Genomic DNA, 23,602 nt, shown 5'->3' with positions numbered 1-23,602 from the left:
AGTCCATTGATTCATTGAATGTGAATATGCTTATGAAAATGACAAAACCCTTGAAAAATTAGCTATTGTGCCCCGGGCATAGACACAATGCTTTAAAATGCTAAAATAGCAATAACAATTACTCCTGACTAAAGGAAATCGGGATAGTGTCTTCAGCTTTCCAATTATTGAGTCTGTCACCAATTGTTGGGAAAATCCAACTATCCGGGTCGCAATCGCTATCAGCATCTTCTACAGCATTAACAGTCTCGTCATGATTAGGCAGAGGAGCAGGGATGACATTAGGAGTCCCCGGAGGATCAAATTCAAATTCTCCAACGTCGATCATATCCTGAATCTTATTTTTCAACAACCAACAATCGTTTGTATCATGCCCGGGGCTATCGGAGTGATATGGACACCTGGCATTGGGATTATAACTAGAAGAAGTAGTGTTGGGTTTTGCAGGAGGATCTCTGAGGGTAATTAAATTTGCTTTTAGCATACCCTGCAGTGCTTGTGCTAAAGTCATATTGATCTTTGTAAACTGCCTTCTTCCCGGGTTAATGTGACTCACAGATTTCTTGTCTTTCTTATCGAGCAAGAGAGCCTTCAGTTCCTTCTGCCCCTTGGATAAGTTCAAGACCATCTCTTGGAGTTGAGTATTCTGAGCCTGGAGATCCTTGACAATTTGTTCGAGGGCCATTTTCCTGTTTGGAGGAAAACCGTGAGAACACTGATCCCTTAGAATACCTGTTATGCAATGTTATGCTATGCAATGTATGAAATGTTTTCAATGTTTAAAGTCCTTGAAATGGTTAGTACAATGCCACGATGTCATGATGTTATGATGTTATGATGTTATGATGTTATGATGTTATGATGTTATGATGTTATGATGTTATGATGTTAAGTAAATAACAAGCACAAGCAAGTCACACAACCATCATTCCTAAGTTTAAAGGCTTGCATGAGTTCCATAGGTAAGTACCCTCCCCACTGAAGTTTGGTTGGTTCAACCTGTCCTAGAATAGTAACCGGGTTCTAGAAGGATCTCAAATCATTGACCTTCCTTTAAGTCCACTTCAGTGCAACACCAAGTGGTTGACCGAAGCTTCCCTAAAGTCCAATCTCAAAGAGTGTAGTATCGAGTCTCAACCAACCTCAGTCGGAACCGAAGTCAGTTATCTCACTACTTTCTAATGGCTAGGATGAGTCAATTAGGGTTCTAAAGGTCTGGTTAATGCTTTGATGACACCACGTAGACGCCAAATTTCTCCTCAAGTAAACATGAGGAACATCAGGACATCCAAAGTGTCACATTAACCGTAGCCATCATTTTGACCATTCCAGTATACGCCGGATAGTCGCGATGATCTTTTGCTACTTACCTAAGGTACACTAGATCCGGGCGTAGGATCTTTTACTCAAGCATAAAATACCCAAGCAATCCCTTAAAAGTAAATCAGACAATTTGAATAAGTGATCTTGTTTTTTAAGGTAACCTCTCTTTTTAAGGGTCCCCAGCAGAGTCGCCAGTTCTGTCATACGGCGAACTGACTTTTTGTGTTTTTGCTTTGTAAAGCAAATGTCGCGGATAGCAAGAGTCGCCACCGACTTTTCTTTCATCCAATAAGGAAAGGCGGAAAAGAACAGGAAAGACCTTAATTTAGATTTTGGATTCGGGAGGTACATTATACAAAGGGAAGGTGTTAGCACCCTTTGTATCCATGGTTATCCATGGGCTCTTAATTGCTTGATCACTTATGTTTTTCTTGTCTGAAAAAGTGTGTGAGAGCTGTTTAGAAAATGTTTTGAAAAGAGAGTTTAACTTTGTAATGATTCTTGTACGAATGTATACAAAGTATTTATCTCGTTTAATTTTGAAAGTTGTTTAGAAATATATAACTTGACAATGATTCTAGTACGAATGTATGCCAAGTGGTGATTTTCTAATGGAGGTTTTGAAAAGTGTGAGGTGTGAAAAGTAGTTTTAGTTGTGAGCAAGCATTTAGGAGTTATACCTACCCAAGGTCTTTATGGGCATTTCCTATCCTTATGAGGGTAAAACTGTCCTTACTATTGAGAAGTAAGTAGTTTTATCCTTTGGATGTAAAATGGTCATCGTAGGGTCATCGATTGGTCATTGAAGGCAACATTTGTAAGGATACCTTAGCATTCGAAGGGACGATCATCATTTAACCGTAGGCTATACCGAAGGGTCATCGAGGGACAAAGGCAACATTCGAGGGACTATGATGATTTAACCGAAGGGTCTTTGCTAAGTGCATCCCCACATTCGCGGGACATGACCATAATACCGTAATATCGTAGGGTAACAAAGAGAGATCCAAGATCGCATATTTAAAGGCAAAGTTTTACAATTAATTAGATAGCCGTAATCGATTAAGTAATTAGGTCCACATTAAAATCGATGAAATCAATACATTAAAATCAGCTAGGTAATTTAGGGTGGGTCTCCACATAAAAATTAATACATTAAAATCAGTTAAGTGATGTAAGGTGAATCTCCACAAGGGTATCCCACAAATAAAGTGGAATACCTACCAAGCTATCTTTTCCGGGGATATGTGAACCTTTACAAAACTCAGCAAACATGTCAGAATACCAAATCAGGGTGCAATCGAGAATCACACCACAAAAGAAATCACAGCAGTAATAGGATCAGATAAACCATGCATGGCCATGATAAAACATGTCAGATGAGCAAAAAAATCAGAACAGAAAAGTCAGCTACTGTTACGTTCGCTCCTGCTTCGCCTAGCGAAGGCTTAGCGAATACTCGCTGCATGCTCGCTTAGCGATGTGCTAGCGAGCGGCTGCGGATTCCGGTTTTGATAACAGTACAATTTCAGCCAATTTTATGCTTTATGGCTTTCATTACAGCAATTACATGGTTAATCATTTGAGGTATTCAGATACGTACTAAAAATTCACATGCCAGACTTAAGATATTTTCATAAATTTAATCATAATGCCACATGCAAATTAAGAACATAAGGCGGTAATAGCAATGCAAACCTGTTTGCAAATTGAATTGCGACCTGGGATTGACAAATCGGATTGAATTGGGCAGAGGTAACCTTGATGCCGCTGGGTTCCTTTAGGGTTTGCCTCCAGGGTTTGCCGTCTGGGAGCGTTAGGGTTTGCTTGCTAGGGTTCTCCTTTCTCCGTTTTCGTTTTCGTCCATTTTCGTGACTGAAGTGTCGGTATTTATAGTGATTGTGGTGACCTAATGGGCTCAGAATGAAGCCCGAAAATTCTGATATATCGCAAGCTTCGCTAGGCGAAGGAGTTGCTCGCCTAGCGAGCAAGCTAGTTTGGGCCTTTTTCTGGATTGGGTCTGTTGTGAGCTGGGCTTTTGTTCCTTTAAGGTCAGTGCCTTGTGTAACACCCTTCTAAAATACCCCAATAATTAATTAAAACAACAAAATATGAATCAGAGTAGATATGCAATTTCAGGGTGTCACACTTGAAACTTCACACCATTCACCAAAATAACCTGTCATGCTCATTTATTAATCAAAATAAAACATTGCACAATTCGCAGCGGATAGAAATCTAACAACATACAGACCATGTAACACATTACATGTAAAATTGTTCAACAACCAAAGATGAAAACAAAGTAAAACATCCCGTCCCGATGTTACATATACCAGAGCATGACCCACTAAGGAACTACACTAGACTCCAAGCACTAGCTTCTACTCAATCACTGCTCGTTACCTGAAACATAGTTGTAAGGGTGAGTTCCTCAATCGATATAATAAGCATTATAAAATATCATGTAATGTTAAGTAAATTAACACATTCATCACCCTAATCATATTACACATTCAGCAACGGCAACATCAACTCATAAATCATACTCAACACAAACACAAAACACACGTATAATATTGGAATACATCCATTCATATTATACGCCATACATACATTATGAAATGAGACTCCATGCATGCGGTACCGACTATTCGTGAACACATAGTTCAACCTCACCGATCAAACCCAGATACGGCTATCAAGCTCACTAGTCCCACTCATTTGAGACCTAGTGACTCACTCACTAATTCCTCACCATGGGAATTAGCTACCACCATAAAGGCCATGCTATGCACGCTAAATCACCTAGCATGCAAACATCAACAACAATCCACAATGGACATATGCTCACACTCTAAGCCATAAACAGTCCATCCACAATTGCATACATAATAGATACATTCACAGCATTATGCATACCATCATACATCATCAGCATTTTTATCACAGAATCATATCATGTCATGCCAAATAATAAATCACAGTATTAGCACACTCTACTAATACCTATACGGCTCAAAACAACGGAAAATGATCCCTACTATATCATACATCAGCTAAATTACATCACTCAGCTAAAACTACCAAAACTGCACAACAACAGCTCAGAAAAACCAAACTTCTGCCCATACGCGTATGCCCCATGTCCATACGCGTATGGCACATTTCCTAGCCAAGCCCATACGCGTATGGCCTCTCCCATACGCGTATGCTACGCGTACCACTTCTCCCATACGCGTACCAACAGAGACAAAACTACGTTTAGAACATCATCTTCTCCATTCATACGCGTATGGCCTCACCCCATACGCGTACCAGGCCATCTCATATGCGTATGGCCTAGTGTCATACGCGTATGACCAGAAACCAATTTTCCAGATCTGCTATGGGTTTTCTCTGCTACGAGATTTCTCAGATCCAACCTTCCACAGTCCAATTTTTACACAGCATTCATTCATATTATCTAACACAGATCATACCCATTCAATTTCACAATTTCTAACCTTATTACATCCAATTCCTACGAATTTTCTTCAATTATAAACCCATATTTCATTCATCCATAAGTTCATAATTTGCAGCATTCATCATCCTAATTAGAGTCGATTCAATGGCTTATTACTACCCATTACATGTTAACCCATAATACCCATTAAACGACGATAAACCCCCCTTACCTGAGTTAATCCGGCAAATCCTTTAACTTCAAGCTTTTCCCTTCTGCAACCCTTTTTCTCTTGCTCTTCCTTTTTGCCCTTTTTCCACTTTTTGGTCGCTTCTCTCTTTTCACGTTGTGAAAACCTTTTTACTAAATGGGACTCTTTACTGATTCCAAAAACCGTTCCAATTCCAACTTTATTATTCCAATAATAATAATCCAATAATATTCCAATTATTTAATTAAATTAATAAATATACTAATAATAATATATATGAATGGTTTATCTTTTATTTTGAAAAATAATACCCTCTCATTCATATTATCATCATAATATACTATTAAACTTAAATTAAATAATTATCATATTTTATCGGGGTGTTACAACTCTCCCCCACTAAAAGAGTTTTCGTCCTCGAAAACATACCTCAAGCGAATAACTCTGGATAAGACTCCTTCATCTGACTCTCCAGTTCCCAAGTTACATTGCCACCTGCTGGTCCTCCCCAAACTACCTTTACCAAAGCAATCTCTTTACCCCGCAACTGCTTCAACTCTCGATCCTCGATCCTCATAGGTGATGTCTCAACAGTCAGGTTATCTCTCACCTGTACATCATCTACTTGGACCACATGCGACGGATCAGGAATGTACCTCCTCAACTGAGACACATGAAAAACCTCATGCAAATTCGCAAGTGACGGCGGTAAAGCGATACGATAGGCTACCTCCCCTATCCTCTCCAAAATCTGATAAGGACCAATAAATCGAGGTGTTAACTTCTTCGACTTCAAAGCTCGACTAACCCCAGTTATCGGAGTAACACGAAGAAACATATGATCTCCCTCTTGAAACTCAAGTGACTTCCTCCTCTTGTCGTGATAACTCTTCTGACGACTCTGAGCAATCCTCATCTTCTCCTGAATCATCTTAATCTTTTCCGTAGTTTGTTGAACAATCTCCGATCCAACCACATCACTCTCACCGGACTCATACCAACATAAAGGTGTCCGACACCTCCTACCATACAAAGCTTCAAACGGTGCCATACCAATGCTCGAATGAAAACTATTGTTGTAGGTAAACTCAATCAAAGGTAAATAACAATCCCAAGCACCTCCCGTTTCCAAAACACAAGCCCTCAAAAGATCCTCCAGTGACTGAATCGTCCTCTCAGTCTGACCGTCAGTCTGCGGATGATATGCAGAACTCAATCTCAGCTTAGTTCCCAAAGCCCTCTGCAAACCTTCCCAGAACTTCGATGTAAATCTAGGATCTCTGTCCGAAACAATACTCGACGGAATACCATGCAAACTTACAATTTTCTCAATATACAACTCAGCTAATCTCTCTAACGGATAATCCATTCTGATCGGAATGAAATGAGCCGATTTTGTCAATCTGTCAACAATCACCCAAATAGCTTCAAAATTCTTAATTGTCCTCGGTAAACCAGAAACAAAATCCATACTGATACTATCCCACTTCCACTCTGGAATAGCCAACGGTTGCATTAGCCCAGACGGCTTCTGATGCTCAATCTTCGACTTCTGACAAGTCAAACAAGAATAAACAAAACTCGCAATTTCTCTTTTCATTCCCGGCCACCAAAATAACTTTTTCAAATCATGATACATCTTCGTAGCTCCAGGATGAATACTCAGGCCACTACGATGTCCTTCCTCAAGAATACTCTTCTTAAGTTCGGTAACATCCGGAATACACACCCGATTACCAAATTTCAAAACACCATTCTCATCAACTCTGAATTCACCACCTTGACCTTGATTCACTAGAGTCAACTTATCAACCAAAAGCACATCGGATTTCTGACCCTCTCTAATCTCATCCAGAATACCACTCGTTAACTTCAACATTCCCAATTTAACACTATTGTGAGTACTCTCACACACCAAACTCAAGTCTCTAAACTGCTCAATTAAATCCAATTCCTTAACCATTAACATAGACACGTGCAATGATTTCCGACTCAATGCATCAGCCACTACGTTTGCTTTACCCGGATGGTAATTCAAACCAAAGTCATAATCCTTCAGAGACTCTAACCATCTCCTCTGTCTCATATTCAGCTCTTTCTGATCAAACAAATACTTTAAACTTTTATGGTCACTGAAAACCTCAAATCTTGACCCGTACAAGTAATGCCTCCATAACTTCAGAACAAATACCACAGCTGCCAACTCTAAATCGTGTGTCGGATAGTTCCTCTCATGAACCTTCAGTTGTCTCGAAGCATAGGCTACAACCTGCTTATTCTGCATCAAAACACCACCCAAACCCAACAATGAAGCATCACAGTAAACCTCAAATGGTTCCGACGGACTTGGTAATATCAGAATAGGAGCAGTAGTTAACCTTCTCTTTAACTCTTGGAAACCTTTTTCACATTTTGAGTCCCAAACAAACGCTTGCCCCTTTCTAGTCAACATCGTCAACGGTAACGCCAACTTAGAAAATCCCTCAATGAATTTCCTATAATAACCTGCAAGTCCAAGAAAACTCCTTATCTCAGAAACTGACTTCGGAGCTTCCCACTTAGATACCGCTTCTATCTTAGAAGGATCAACAGCAACACCACCTCTTGAAACCACATGACCAAGAAAACTAACCTCTTCTAACCAAAATTCACACTTGGACAGTTTAGCAAATAACTTCTTTTCTCGTAGAACTCCTAAAACCACTCTCAAATGTTCAGCATGCTCTTCTTCAGATTTCGAATACACCAAGATATCGTCAATAAACACCACAACAAACTTGTCTAGGTACGGATGGAAAATCCTATTCATATACTCCATAAATACCCCAGGCGCATTAGTCACACCAAAAGGCATTACAGAATACTCATAATGTCCATACCTTGTTCTGAAAGCAGTCTTCTGAATATCCTCAGCTTTCACACGTATCTGATGATACCCCGATCTCAAATCTATTTTGCTGAACACACTCGCACCAACCAACTGATCCATCAAATCATCAATCCTCGGCAAAGGATATCGATTCTTGATCGTCACTTTATTCAGTTGCCTGTAGTCCACACACAACCTCATAGTACCTTCTTTCTTCTTAACCAATAACACTGGTGCGCCCCACGGTGACACACTCGGACGAATAAATTTCTTATCCAACAGATCTTCCAGCTGACTCTTCAATTCAGTTAACTCAACAGCAGACATACGGTACGGAGCCATCGATATCGGCCTAGTACCAGGTACCAAATCAATCGAGAACTCAACTTCACGCTCTGGCGGTAATTCATTCACTTCCTCAGGAAACACATCAGGAAAGTCACACACCACGGCTAGATCGCAAATCACCAGTTTATCTTTAGCCTCCACAGTCGCTAACAGCATAAACAACTCTGCCCCATCTGCTACTGCCTCATTCACCTGCCTTGCTGATAGAAACAAACTCTTTCCTTCCCCAATCTCAGGAAAGATCACAGTCTTATCAAAATAGTTGATATAAACTCGGTTAAACACCAACCAGTTCATACCCAGGATAACATCAATCTGCACTAGTGGAAGACACACGAGGTCCATCCCAAAGTTTCTACCAAAAATACTCAAAGGACAATTCAAACAAACTGAAGTAGTAGTCACTGAACCCTTCGCAGGAGTATCAATCACCATACTCCCATGCATCTCAGATATCTCTAATTTAAGTTTCACAGCACAATCCAAAGATATAAAGGAATGAGTCGCACCTGTGTCAATAATAGCTACAAGAGGAAAGCCATTAATATAACACGTACCTCGGATCAAACGATCATCTGCAGAAGTCTCAGAACCCGATAAAGCAAAGACCTTGCCTCCCGACTGGTTCTCTTTCTTCGGCTTAGGACACTGTGGACTGATATGACCCACCTCTCCACAGTTGAAACAAGTCATAGTCTTCAACCGGCACTCTGCAGCCAAGTGACCACCTTTGCCACACTTGAAACACTTCTTCTCAGTACTGGTACACTCATAGATATGATGTCCAGCCTGACCACATCTGTAACACTTAGCAGGGGCACTGGAGTCTCCCCCACTAGGTCTCTTCATCCCACTCTGTCTCTGGAAACCTTTGCCAGCTGCATACGGCTTCCCACGATCATTTTGATTCTTGCCTTTCCTATCAACCCTCTGCTGATAGCTCTCCGCTCTGGCCTTGGTATCCTATTCAAAAATCCTGCAACAGTCAACCAAGTCAGAAAACACTCTAATCCGCTGATACCCAATAGCCTGCTTGATCTCGGGACGTAACCCGTTCTCAAACTTCACACATTTTGAAAATTCCCCAGTAGCCTCATCATAGGGAGTGTAATACTTCGACAGCTCTGTGAACTTAGCAGCATACTCAGTAACAGACCGGTTGCCCTGCTTCAATTCTAAGAACTCTATCTCTTTCTTTCCTCTGACATCCTCTGGAAAGTACTTCCTCAGGAATCTCTCTCTGAACACCGCCCAAGTGATCTCAGCACTCCCAGCAGCTTCCAACTCAGTGCGGGCAGCAACCCACCAATCATCTGCTTCCTCTGACAGCATATGCGTACCGAACCTGACCTTCTGGTTATCGGCACACTCAGTCACTCGGAAGATCCTCTCGATCTCCTTCAACCACTTCTGAGCACCATCTGGATCGTATGCTCCCTTGAACATTGGAGGATTGTTCCTCTGGAACTCACTCAGTTGACGAGCAGCTCCCAATCCCACAACATTCGGATTCCCTCCAAGTACTCCAGCTAGCATACCCAGGGCCTCAGCAATCGCAGCATCGTCTCTACCTCTTCCAGCCATCTCTATTCTGAGTTAATCCAACAAGCTAAAACAATAAGTACTGATAGGGTTACACAACACCTATCACATACAGGGAAACAGAATAATTACGACTCGACTCGACCGACTATGCTCTGATACCACTAATGTAACACCCTTCTAAAATACCCCAATAATTAATTAAAACAACAAAATATGAATCAGAGTAGATATGCAATTTCAGGGTGTCACACTTGAAACTTCACACCATTCACCAAAATAACCTGTCATGCTCATTTATTAATCAAAATAAAACATTGCACAATTCGCAGCGGATAGAAATCTAACAACATACAGACCATGTAACACATTACATGTAAAATTGTTCAACAACCAAAGATGAAAACAAAGTAAAACATCCCGTCCCGATGTTACATATACCAGAGCATGACCCACTAAGGAACTACACTAGACTCCAAGCACTAGCTTCTACTCAATCACTGCTCGTTACCTGAAACATAGTTGTAAAGGTGAGTTCCTCAATCGATATAATAAGTGTCATACCCCGATTTTGGTCCTGAATTTTTTTATTTTGTTTGGCACTTGGCCTAAAAGTTCATTTGCATACATTCATTCCCAAATCCATATTTTTGTTACACATTGGTCATTGTCTAGGTTTTTTTTTTGATCATGGTGCTTTTGATTATAAAATGGATTTTAATTATTTGACTTTTTTTTAATTTTCAATTTGATTTTAATTTCGAATTAAGTTTAATTCCAAATTTCAATTTAATCTTAATTGTTTATTTTACTAATGATTCAAACTCTAATCGATTTTAATTTCCAAATGAATGTTAGAGTTGATATCCAAGTAATTTTAAATGAATTATAGATTAATTTGTTTTTAATTTGGTTTTTGCTGATTTGTTATTATTAATTAAATTGATATTCAAACTAATATTGGATTATTCCTAAAAATCCACATCCATTTTATAATCAAATATCCAATAACCCAACTCTATTTTTAAATCCATATCCAAAATCCATATCCATTTCCATAAGCTACAAAGTCATGCTCCAAATTACATTTCACAACATTTTCTCACAAGTACATCATATTACATAGATCCTACAAGTACAATCCTAATGAACATGAACAATTGAGAAATATATTGTTCATAATATGTGTTAGGAGAAGAGACTTCATCAATTTTGTTTACAAGTGAGTGTTCCAAAAACTTGACACATGCTGCAAAAACGTGAAACCAAGTTCAACGTTACCATTGTTTGCACATGCTGCTATGACGAAATTCCAAGAAATAACATCCTTGTCAATAACATCATAAAATGCCCCTCAACAGAATTCATTGAATAACCACAAGGTTCAAAATCAAAGTCACAAATTTCAGAATTTGGAAGAATTTTCCTAATGCCAAAGTTGACGGTCATCTCGGCAGCCGAACCTGTTTGTTCTTTAAAGAAAACAGAGGCTTTCTCTCGGTCTAAGCCGGTCATACACATCTCGAGTGTGTAGACAGAATCTTCTGAGCTCACGGAATCAGAAGAGGCACAGTAGACATGCCAATTCTGCATTTCTTCTAACCGCCGTCACCCAAAATTCAGAATGAAGCATTTGCAGTTACGGTATCACCTGAAACCAATAAAGAAGCACATCCAGATTCAAGTACTGTGAGAGACACATGCATAGAGGTAAAAACCGTTCAAGAAAGCCTGTGGAAGTTTTGAAAACAACAAACACAGATTCTGTTTCTGCTGTTGCTGTTGCTACTTCATCAATCTTATCAATGACTAAAAATAGCACTAGTCTTGATACTGATATTAACACTACAACACTCACCCCAACCTCTCATCGTGATAGTACTACTTACCATTATCCTCCACAAAACTCTTCTTATGATTCTTCTCATCTTCAACACCCTTTCCTCTACCACAATAACCCCCCATCTTCAAGGCCTAGTCTCTCATTTCAAGACATCAACACTAGTGCTCCCATGTTTCTTGACGGTTCTGGTTCTTCCTCTCACAATAACAACAACACTGAAGCAGGAACACGATGAGCCATCAGTTCACAGAGATTAACACTAATCCATGTTATGTTAATCAACAAGGAAGGGTTAGAATTTCACCTTATCACAACATTCAACAATAAAGCTCACCTCCTGCAACAAGTCAGCTTCCTGTCCAAAACAGATCCAACATCAAATGGTCATACAAAAGCATAAATGACAAACCAAAACCAAAGCATAATAACCTTACAATCAACCTTCAATATTGATCCAACCTTCAACAATTGATAACCGGTTTTTCCGACTGAGTGTCTAACAGAATTCAATTTCAATTCAACCAATTCCTAACCAACAACCTATATATTTCATCATAACTGATTCATTCACTTGGAACTCACTCACATTTCATACCCTGAAAAACCTATCATCCATCATCTCCAACTCTGATTTCATTTTCACCTGCAACCTCGCACCAGAAAAACCAGACTGTCATATGGGTCAAGCCTCTCACAAATGATTGTTACTTAAAAAGAGAGCCTGATACACCGCCTCCACTCTACAGTTCTGTTGATGATACTGATGTTGTTTGGGGAGCTAAAATGAAAGCCTGCATCTCACATTACTCTGACCAGCTGCTTTGAAAGGGCAAAGATGTTTGGGTTATGAATGTAGCACCTGAAAATGGGCCAAACACACTCAAGATCATATATGACATAGGGCTTTTAGGAACAGTTCAAAACTGGTGAAGCATTTCCAACGTATCCTCGTACTTATGATCTATTCCATGCAAAAGGAGGCAGATTTCATACCAGGTTACCCTAATCTTCAATCCCAATTGATTTGCACGCTTCACAAGGTAGCTCGCTCAAACGACCTTAAAACTCCAGCTGAGGTCCATGAACGGACTCATCATTTTCGTAGCAATGATAGGCAATTCATGTTGAGCGGTTTGTTCTAGCACGTGTGTTTCTCAACAAAGCAGAGGTCTCTCTTCGAACCCGCAGGCACGCGACAGAAAAGCCTTTAAGCAAGTCTTTAGCTCCCATAAATTCACAGAAACAGGCAGTGGACATCAAAGAGTTTCCTTCACACCAGCCATAACCTGCAAAAATTAATCACATTGGTCACTATCCAAACCGCACATTCAACAAGTCAGAGTTCAAACTCATCAAATCCATTTTCATGAACCTGCAAACATTAACACGCTGAACCAAGTCTGGACCAAAATGGACATCTGCACAATACACAAGCCTGCTGCAAACGAAGAAAAGATAATCAAAACTTGTAAAATGGCATTACCTTGGGTGGTGGGGCAGGAATTTCAATCCCTGGAACATCCCGAGGCTGCAACATCTTTGTTACCTTTCACGTCTACCTGGTCACTTAGGAGAGTACTTGGCTCTGATAGGGGAGAAGCTCAACGGAGTAGAGATGGCTTCCTGTGGGCTTGCTACGCATTATTCACTAATTGCGAGGCTTTCACTAATTGAAGAACAGTTGGGGAAATTGGTTATTGATGACCCATCTGTCATAGAAAACACTTTAGAACAGTATGTTGGTTTTGCATATCCAGACAACAATAATGTACTATAAAGGCTTGAAATTGTAGATAAATTCATTTACCAATTGGGGGACTTTGTAAGAAAGATCATGCTGCTATTCGTGCGGACCTCTCAATCAAGAATGTCTGAGAATCAGCCACCAAAATAGTGTCCAAAGTCCTTTGGATATCCAGTTTACAGGACCCTGCTAACACCTGCCAGGAATGACTGAATCTGCAAGCAAGAATAGAGGCTGTGTTGAAATCATGTCATGCAAGCAAAAAGGAACACATGGAGATGAAAAGCATACAAAATTGATTACAATAGATAGAAGACGTACCCAAAACTTTAGCAGTTTCTCTCTCTCAAATGATGATTCAACTGCGTCATGAGAAAGAATAAACGGGAATTGCTAAGCCGGTTTGCATTCACCATATTTGCTTGCATTGCTTGGATACTGTTCTGATCATAATCATAAGCTGTTGGTGTATGAATTTATGACGAATGGTGGCTTGCAAGAACATCTTTATCCTGTCAGCAATAACATTTCGAGTGTCACGTCTGTTAATTTAGATTGGGAAACTCGATTGAGAATAGCACTTGAAGCTGCCAAGGGTTTGGAATATCTTCATGAACATGTCAGTCCTCCAGTGACTCATAGAGATTTTAAGAGCAGCAACATCCTCTTGGACAAAAAAATTTCATGCTAAAGTTTCTGATTTTGGATTGGCGAAGCTTGGACCTGATAGAGTCGGTTGACATGTTTCAACTCGCGTCTTAGGCACCCATCCAATGTAGAGACAACCCATCGTGTTGCACCAAATTAGAGTTTCCAAAATCTTGAACCTTCTGGTGAGGCTAAACCGAAGTTACTCATCCACTACCCCAAAGTTTCACTGCAGTAAAACACAGAGGAGTTAGCATTGGCAACAGTAGAATTTCAAATTTCAGAAGGATATCCCAATTTGGCATTAAGACAAAACGATTGGAGAAAGCGTGGTTCAGATTACCTTTTTCAAGTCCAATCATCAAAGAAGGCACTCCAATTCTGAGCATCAAAAAGCTCTTCTGGAAATTTCCCCTTTTTTGAGCTCCATCGTACCAATTGAAAACCCTAATCTGTGAGCATAAAAAGGAGAGGCGAATCGTTTCAGAAAGGGGGGACGAAAAATTTGAGAGAAGAAGAAAACGGCAAAAAATTCCACTAAGAACCTGAATCCGGAAATCAAAAAGAAACCGATTGAGGGAGGCGAAGTGGAAAGGGTCGATCGTTATCCGAGCTGTCGTCGCCGTCGAAGGTCCGAAGGTGAGTTCCCTGTTTTATGTTTCAGCCATGATCTTTGGTATGTGAGAGAGGGTTTTGGTGAGAGGAACGGGAGACGCTGAGAGTTGAGGGAGAGCGATGGAGAGGTGATGAGAGTTGAGGGAGAGAGAGGTCGGAGATGATGAGAGGACGAGGTTGAAGATTTTTTTTTCTTTCTGTCACTGTACATCTCACGATTCCCTTTTTTTATTTATTTCATTTTTAAAAAAAAAAAACAACAAACATTAAAGCCATTAAAAACTTAATATGTTTAATCTTCTTTTGTTTTTTTTTAATAAGTGGATATTAATGCATTGTTTTTTTGTGTTCCCTAGTAATGTACTAGTTATTAGTCCCAAAGATCCAACAGCCAGGCGGCTAGGGTCACCATTTAGGATTTCCTCCTTTATTTTAATGAGTAATCTAACAGACCATTCCATTTTAATTTTATTTTTTTAATTAATTTTGATTTTAACCCATTCTGGTTTATATATCCAAATTAGTATTAAAATAATAACTAGTCATGAGTGGTCTGGTGGAGAGGGGTGGTTTCTAGGTCTTTAGTGTAGTGGGTTCGATACCTCTATGTGTAGCATTTTTATTTTCTTTTAACATTTTCTTTTATGTTTATGCTCTATTACTCATAGTTTTTTATTATTGTTTAATGATGCAAATTTGATTTCTTTTAATTTCATCATACATTCGAAACCATTTGAAAACTATAAAAATCATATTTTTCTCGATTTAATATCGAGCCCATTTTTATACCCTTGTAAGTCGATTGCTTTTAAGCATCGCCATCAACCTCACATAGCTTACTCTTGGGCTTTCTTACAATGAGTCGGTTCTCTTGCACTTACACTCATGCATTATTTGTTGTTTTGGTCCGATTTAATTATTTCATGAGTTTTTTTAATCCCCATTTGACAAAATGTACCCCACTCCCCCGATGTGTAATAATTTGGTACTGTTTTATTTCTTTATTGCTTGACTGTGTATTTAGCTACTAACACAAGAATAAAATCAACAATTTCAAAAAATTACAAAAATATGACTCGATCCAACGTCGAGTGTTTTCTCAATAAACAAATCAATTCATTCCTCCCTCCTATTCTATTCCATTTCTTTCAAACTTTCACCAAACGCTTGATTCAACGTCAAGCCACTTTTTCTTAATAAAAACTCAAAAAATATTAATTCATATTCAAGACCTTTTCAATAAAGATGGAAGTGGAACGTGGTGTATACCACGCACTCCTGAGACTAGGATTCGAGATGTATATCTCGCCAATCCTAGCTCTCGCCATCATCCAAATTTATCCACTTTGTCTTCTCAAACACTCATTCAAATTTCTCTTAAAACATCCATCAACACTTGATCTAGGGTCAAGTCATTTTCACAACAAAACCAAAATACTTAATTCTTACTTAACATTTTTCCAGTAAAGGTGGAAATGGAACATGGTGTATACCATGCACTCCTGAGGTTAAGATTCGAGACGTATGCCTCGCCAATCTTAACTCTCGCCATCGTCTAAAATTGTCAATGTGGTTTCGTCAAACCCTTTCTCAATCAAATCTAAGATACCTAAATCTTATTTAACACTTTTTCAATAAATGTGGAAATGGAACATGGTGTATACCATGCACTCCTGAGGTTAAGATTCGAGACGTATGCCTCGCCAATCTTAGCTCTCGCCATCGTCTAAAATTGTCAATGCGGTTTCTTCAAACCCTTTCTCAATCAAATTCCAAACTACTTAATTCATATCTTAACCTCTTTCAATAAAGATGGAAATGGAACATGGTGTATACCGTGCACTCCTGAGGCTAGGATTCGAGATGTATATCTCGCTCATCCAAGTTCTCGCCATCACTCAAAATACAGCCAACCAATCAAACCCTTTTTCCGCCGTTGTGTGACTAATCAAAGAACCTTTTTCATAAATGAAAGATATATTGTCTTAAGTGATAAAAAACAATGTTTCGTCCACGATTGTTGAGCCGAGATAAGTGACGCTTTTCCGAATGTAGATTTATAAATCCGTTCGATGTGTGGTATGCGTCCACTCCTCATCTGTTTTGGGTAAAATAATGTTTTCGTCGATTAATACAATATAGCTTTCGCTAAAATCAACAAACAAACAAACATTTTTTTACCCAGAACTACGTAAGCCTTGATTTCTCTTTTGAGATACGTAGGAGCAGGATTTATAAATCTTGTCAGGCCCACTAATAAAAAACTTAGGTTTAGTCCTTCGTTAAAAAAATCCAAAAACATTTCTTTTCTCTTATATTCTTTCTTTCCCACCTAATAAATTGAAAAGCCTAACATTTCAAACTAACATTAATGCACACAACTGACCTAATGGTTCCCGTTGAGTACAACGGACGTGAGGGGTGCTAATACCTTCCCCTTGCGTAATCGACTCCCGAACCCTAATTTGGTTGCGACGACCAATAATCATTGTCATTTTGTCTTGGGTTTTATCGATATTTCCCCTTTCCTTTTTAGGAATAAATAAAGTTCGATGGCGACTCTGTTCAGTCCATCATAGCGAGCGTGCGATTGCGCTTCGCTTTGAAGTCGTATCCCCATTTTTCGAGGTGCGACAGATGGCGACTCTGCTGGGGACGACTTTTGTAAATCCTAAGCGAGTCAAGCCTAGTTAGGACGTCTGTGTGCCTTTGTTTGTTTAATTATGTGGCTTTCCATTATTTTTTGCTTTTTAATATCTTTATTGTTATATTGATATTTGTTGTATATTGGTTCCACCATGTTGGGTACTTGGATCTTGATTGCAAACCATGTGGGAAAGACTCTACACCCGAGTCTAGAGTGAAAAAACATAAGATAAGACGATGGTTGAGTAGTACGGACTCCCGAGGTGAATACTTCGTAAGGGTCGGTACGAGAACCTCACTTAGAGTAGATTCTTTTGCAAATATTGTCGCCCGAGGTGTATACCTCGTAAGCGTTGATGTTTCAAAGGGGTCCATGACTCTAAGGACTTTTTTAGAACATTAAACCTTTGGCCAACTAGAAATGATGGTTGCGTAGTATGGATTCCCGAGGTGAATACTTCGTAAGAATCGATACGAGAACCTCGCTCAGAATAGATTCCCTAGATGGAGTTGATGACCGGAAAGTATTTTCCGTAAGCGTCAAACAGTCTTTTGAATCCATGACTCTGAGTACCCTGTCTAGAACCCAGTCGATGGTTGCGTAGTACGGACTCCCGAGGTGAATACTTCGTAAGGGTCGGTACGAGAACCTCACCCAGAATAGATTCCCTTGATGGAGTTGACGACCGGAAAGTATTTCCCGTAAGCGTCAAACATTCTTGTGAATCAATGACTCTGGGGATCCTTTGTAACAAAGCCCTAGACCATATCCGGTGAGAACCCCGTTTTGGAAAAGCAATCAAATTTATCAGTACCTCAGACTTTTGAACCCGTGTATGAAAAAAACAAATGTGCATGGCTTGCATTGCATTCATTCGCATTCCATTGCATTTGCATCGCATCATAATGCATGTCATTTTCCAGACAAAATAAAAAAAACTCATCCATCCTTTGTCCGTGAAGCAAAGTGATTCTCAACACGCGTTTAGAACAAAGAACCATGTCTCAGGAGATGATGGACGAGCTAAGGAAAGGCCAAGAAGTATTGAAGGAGGAACTTAATCTTTTGAAGAGCCAAATGAGATGGGTCTTGGAAACCCTGCAAGTCTTGTTGGGAAAAGAGGGTCACCCAATATACATTGCTGCAACAAAGAGAGCTATTACTCCACATCCATCTGGTGTTACCCCAAGTCAAGGGAAATTCCATGTGGCAACTCCTCATTTACCAGTATATAGACCTCCCTCAAGACGTCATCATCAACATCCTCTGGCTATTCCTCCTCAAAATCACCAAAGTCAGGTTCAGAACAAAAATCAGAATCAGAACAAGAGGAACAAGGATCACAATGACTCGATTCCGGTGCCATATAGCAAGCTCTACCCGCAACTGATCCAAAATGCTTTGGTGACCCCTCGAGCTCTCACACCTGTGTCACCATACTTGCCATGGTACAATCCAAATGCAACATGTGAATTCCATAAAGGGGCATTGGGACATGACCTGGATTCTTGCTTAGCGCTAAAAGCCTTGGTACGGGGACTGTTTAACAAAAAGAGCTTAGTCTTTGAAGAAGATCATCCGAAGATCAAGTGTGGATACCATACTGGGACAATGGGGCACCCCATCGAGGAATGCAAGAGTTTTAAGCTCAAACTACGAGGATTGATTGACATAGGGTCACTAACACTCAAGGAGGAAGGCTCAGGTACATATACCTTGATTTCTGAGCCAGGTAATGAGAAAGGGAAAGGACCCTTGAGACCCCTCAAGGTTTTGTACCACAAGGAAGATGTCAGGGATGTGGCTAATGAGCTATCATTGTTTCCTGGTAAGAGCATTGAGATACCACCTTGGATTTCCAATGTCACGACCCATACCAATGAAAGAAAAGGAGAAGTGAGTAGTGGATTCAAGAGGGTTGCGTTCAACGATGAGAATGAAGGAAAAGAATTTGAAGATCATCATGCCAATGTCAAAAAAGAGTTTACCATTTATTTTATTTTTAATTTTAGATTATGTCATAAAAATATTCCAAAAAGAGCTTACCATTTATTTTCTTTTAATTTTAGATCATCTCGTAGAAACTCCAAAAAAAACCTACCATTTATTTCTCTTTAATTTTAGATCATGTCATAAAATTCCAAAAATAATAAGTTTACCCTTTATTTTATTTTAGTTTGAGATCATGTTACAAAAATCATTAAAAATTAATTTAATTATTTTCATCATTAGTTTTAGATCATGTTATAAAAATTATTAAAAAGATTAATTTAGTTGTTTTCATCATTATTTTAGATTGTTATAAGAAATATAAAAAAATTAATTTAGTTATTTTGATTATCATTTTTAGATTGTGTTATAAATTTTTTTTAAAAAAAAAATAGTTAATTTATTTATTTTCATTATAATTTAAAATTATGTTATAAGAGATATTAAAAAAGGTTAATTTAGTTATGTTTATGTTTAGATTATGTTAGAAAAAAATAAAATAAAAAAGTTATGTTTAATTTATTTTCTTTGGCTATTATTTTAGTTAAATTTTAAAGAGAACAAAAAGCATTTAATTGTTTTATTATCAGACTTTTAAAAAATAAAATATGCATGTTGTCATACGGTGAACTGACTTTTTGTGTTTTTGCTTTGTAAAGCAAATGTCGCGGATAGCAAGAGTCGCCACCGACTTTTCTTTCATCCAATAAGGAAAGGAGGAAAAGAACAGGAAAGACCTTAATTTAGATTTTGGGTTCGGGAGGTACATTATACAAAGGGAAGGTGTTAGCACCCTTTGTATCCATGGTTATCCATGGGCTCTTAATTGCTTGATCACTTATGTTTTTCTTGTCTGAAAAAGTGTGTGAGAGCTGTTTAGAAAATGTTTTGAAAAGAGAGTTTAACTTTGTAATGATTCTTGTACGAATGTATACAAAGTATTTATCTCGTTTAATTTTGAAAGCTGTTTAGAAATATATAACTTGACAATGATTCTAGTACGAATGTATGCCAAGTGGTGATTTTCTAATGGAGGTTTTGAAAAGTGTGAGGTGTGAAAAGTAGTTTTAGTTGTGAGCAAGCATTTAGGAGTTATACCTACCCAAGGTCTTTATGGGCATTTCCTATCCTTATGAGGGTAAAACTGTCCTTACTATTGAGAAGTAAGTAGTTTTATCCTTTCGATGTAAAAGGGTCATCGTAGGGTCATCGATTGGTCATTGAAGGCAACATTTGTAAGGATACCTTAGCATTCGAAGGGACGATCATCATTTAACCGTAGGCTATACCGAAGGGTCATCGAGGGACAAAGGCAACATTCGAGGGACTATGATGATTTAACCGAAGGGTCTTTGCTAAGTGCATCCCCACATTCGCGGGACATGACCATAATACCGTAATATCGTAGGGTAACAAAGAGAGATCCAAGATCGCATATTTAAAGGCAAAGTTTTACAATTAATTAGATAGCCGTAATCGATTAAGTAATTAGGTCCACATTAAAATCGATGAAATCAATACATTAAAATCAGCTAGGTAATTTAGGGTGGGTCTCCACATAAAAATTAATACATTAAAATCAGTTAAGTGATGTAAGGTGAATCTCCACAAGGGTATCCCACAAATAAAGTGGAATACCTACCAAGCTATCTTTTCCGGGGATATGTGAACCTTTACAAAACTCAGCAAACATGTCAGAATACCAAATCAGGGTGCAATCGAGAATCACACCACAAAAGAAATCACAGCAGTAATAGGATCAGATAAACCATGCATGGCCATGATAAAACATGTCAGATGAGCAAAAAAATCAGAACAGAAAAGTCAACTACTGTTACGTTCGCTCCTGCTTCGCCTAGCGAAGGCTTAGCGAATACTCGATGCATGCTCGCTTAGCGATGTGCTAGCGAGCGGCTGCGGATTCCGGTTTTGATAACAATACAATTTCAGCCAAATTTATGCTTTATGGCTTTCATTACAGCAATTACATGGTTAATCATTTGAGGTATTCAGATACGTACTAAAAATTCACATGCCAGACTTAAGATATTTTCATAAATTTAATCATAATGCCACATGCAAATTAAGAACATAAGGCGGTAATAGCAATGCAAACCTGTTTGCAAATTGAATTGCAACCTGGGATTGACAAATCGGATTGAATTGGGCAGAGGTAACCTTGATGCCGTTGGGTTCCTTTAGGGTTTGCCTCCAGGGTTTGCCGTCTGGGAGCGTTAGGGTTTGCTTGCTAGGGTTCTCCTTTCTCCGTTTTCGTTTTCGTCCATTTTCGTGACTGAAGTGTCGGTATTTATAGTGATTGTGGTGACCTAATGGGCTCAGAATGAAGCCCGAAAATTCTGATATATCGCAAGCTTCGCTAGGCGAAGGAGTTGCTCGCCTAGCGAGCAAGCTAGTTTGGGCCTTTTTCTGGATTGGGTCTGTTGTGAGCTGGGCTTTTGTTCCTTTAAGGTCAGTGCCTTGCAAAATAAGTTGGAGTGCTTCGAGAAATGTTTTGCAAGATTAATGGGCAAATTTTGGGGTATGATAGCTGCCCCTGTTCAATATTCTTGAACCGAGAGAGTTAGGATGGCAAGTATGCCATTCGTGGTCTGGAGGTGGAAGATTATTGAACACTAGAATGCCCCAAAAATTTGCACTTGTCAATTAGTCTTGATGGAGATGGGCTTAAAGATGCCATCCAGGAAGTTTGATGATGAGAACTTCAGATTGTGTCGTACGTTAGACGATATCTGAAGACATGGGTGTCATACCGGGTCATACGCTAGACCGTATAGTGAGTCATCCATTAGGCTGTCGACTTCGCTGGGGAGTCGGAGTGTGTTATACGTTGCTGGGGATAAGGGATCAGAATGGATCATACGCTAGACCGTATCTGAATAGCAGAGTGAGTCGTTCATTAGGCGGATGACCTCGCCGGGGAGGAAAGATCAGAATGGATCATACACTAGATCGTATCTGAGTAGTAGAATGGGTTGTCCATTAGGCTGTATCTGAGATATAAGGGTCAGAATGGATCGTATGCTAGATCGTATCTGAGTAGCAGAATGAGCCGTCCATTGGGCTGCATCCGGAGAAGTAAAGGTCAGACCGATTGTACGCTAGATCGTATCTGAGTAGCAGAATGAGCCATCCATTGTGCTGCATCCGGAGAAGTAAAGGTCAGACCGATCGTACGCTAGATCGTATCTGAGTAGCAGAAAGGGTCGTCCGTTAGGCTGAATCTGATGATGAAAGGGGTAGTCGTACGCTAGACTACACTTCAGAAATGTACCGTACGCTAGGTAGCATCTGAGGACTTGAAGGTCTAACTGGGTCGTACATTAGACCGTATTTGAGCAGAATGAGCCGTCCGTTAGGCTGAATCTGATGATGAAATGGGTAGTCGTACGCTAGACTACACTTCAGAAATGTACCGTACGCTAGGTAGCATCTGAGGGAATGAACATCCAAACGGGTCGTACGCTAGACCGTCTCTGAGCAGAATGAGCCGTCCGTTAGGCTGAATCTGATGATGAAAGGGGTAGTCGTACGCTAGACTACACTTCAGAAATGTACCGTACGCTAGGTAGCATCTGAGGGGATGAACGTCCAAATAGGTCGTACGCTAGACCGTCTCTGAGCAGCAGAACGAGTCGTCCGTTAGGCTGTTTCTGATGATGAAGGGGGTAGCCACACGCCAGACTACACTTCAGAATGTACCGTATGCTAGGTAGCATCTGAGGATTTGAAGGTCCAACTGGGTCGTACATTAGACCGTATTGGAGTAGTTGAAGGTCATAATGGATCGTACGCTAGATCGTATCTGAGTTGAAGGAGTCATATGTTGAGCTGAATCAGAATGAACCGTACGCTAGGCTATATCTGATAGTATTTGTATATGTTGTATTTGCAATGAATATCTGGGGTGGGCTTAAAGATGCCACCATTGGGCGGATATCAGAATGAATGTTGACATGGAGTATATCTGAAATATGTATCTGAACCTTGAATGTAATCGATAGGATGTCTGTCTGAATGGATCTTTGTTTTGACTGTATCAAGAGGATAATTAACCTGAAAAATAAAGTTAGCTTCATGCCGTGTCATGATGCATGAGATGTTTTATGCTTCTGAAAATAAATGCGAACAATGTATGCATGTATATGATGTGAAATGATGTAATGAATGAATTATGCGTCTGAAATAAATGCGAACATTATATGCATGTATATGATGCGAAATGATGCATGAATGGATTATGTGTCTGAAACTTTTGCCAGGGGAAAATAACTCCCAATATTCTGGTTGGAGATATTTGTATTGATGGCCCTTTCTTAGCTGGGGATACTTGATTTCTGTCTGATGGTGGAAACAC

General features: G+C 39.5%; 1 pseudogene; it reads left to right on the top strand.

Annotated features, from left to right (window-relative positions):
• The first annotated feature begins 13,199 nt into the window (after nt 1–13,199).
• The window catches only part of LOC127136567 (transcription factor SPATULA-like), a 30,915-nt pseudogene continuing 20,512 nt past the window's right edge, over nt 13,200–23,602 (top strand).

This window comes from Lathyrus oleraceus, chromosome 4 (genome assembly GCF_024323335.1).
Source record: "Lathyrus oleraceus cultivar Zhongwan6 chromosome 4, CAAS_Psat_ZW6_1.0, whole genome shotgun sequence".
Taxonomy (NCBI): Eukaryota; Viridiplantae; Streptophyta; class Magnoliopsida; order Fabales; family Fabaceae; genus Lathyrus; species Lathyrus oleraceus.
Note: the sequence above shows the minus strand (reverse complement) of the source record. Positions and strands in the feature narration are given on the sequence as shown.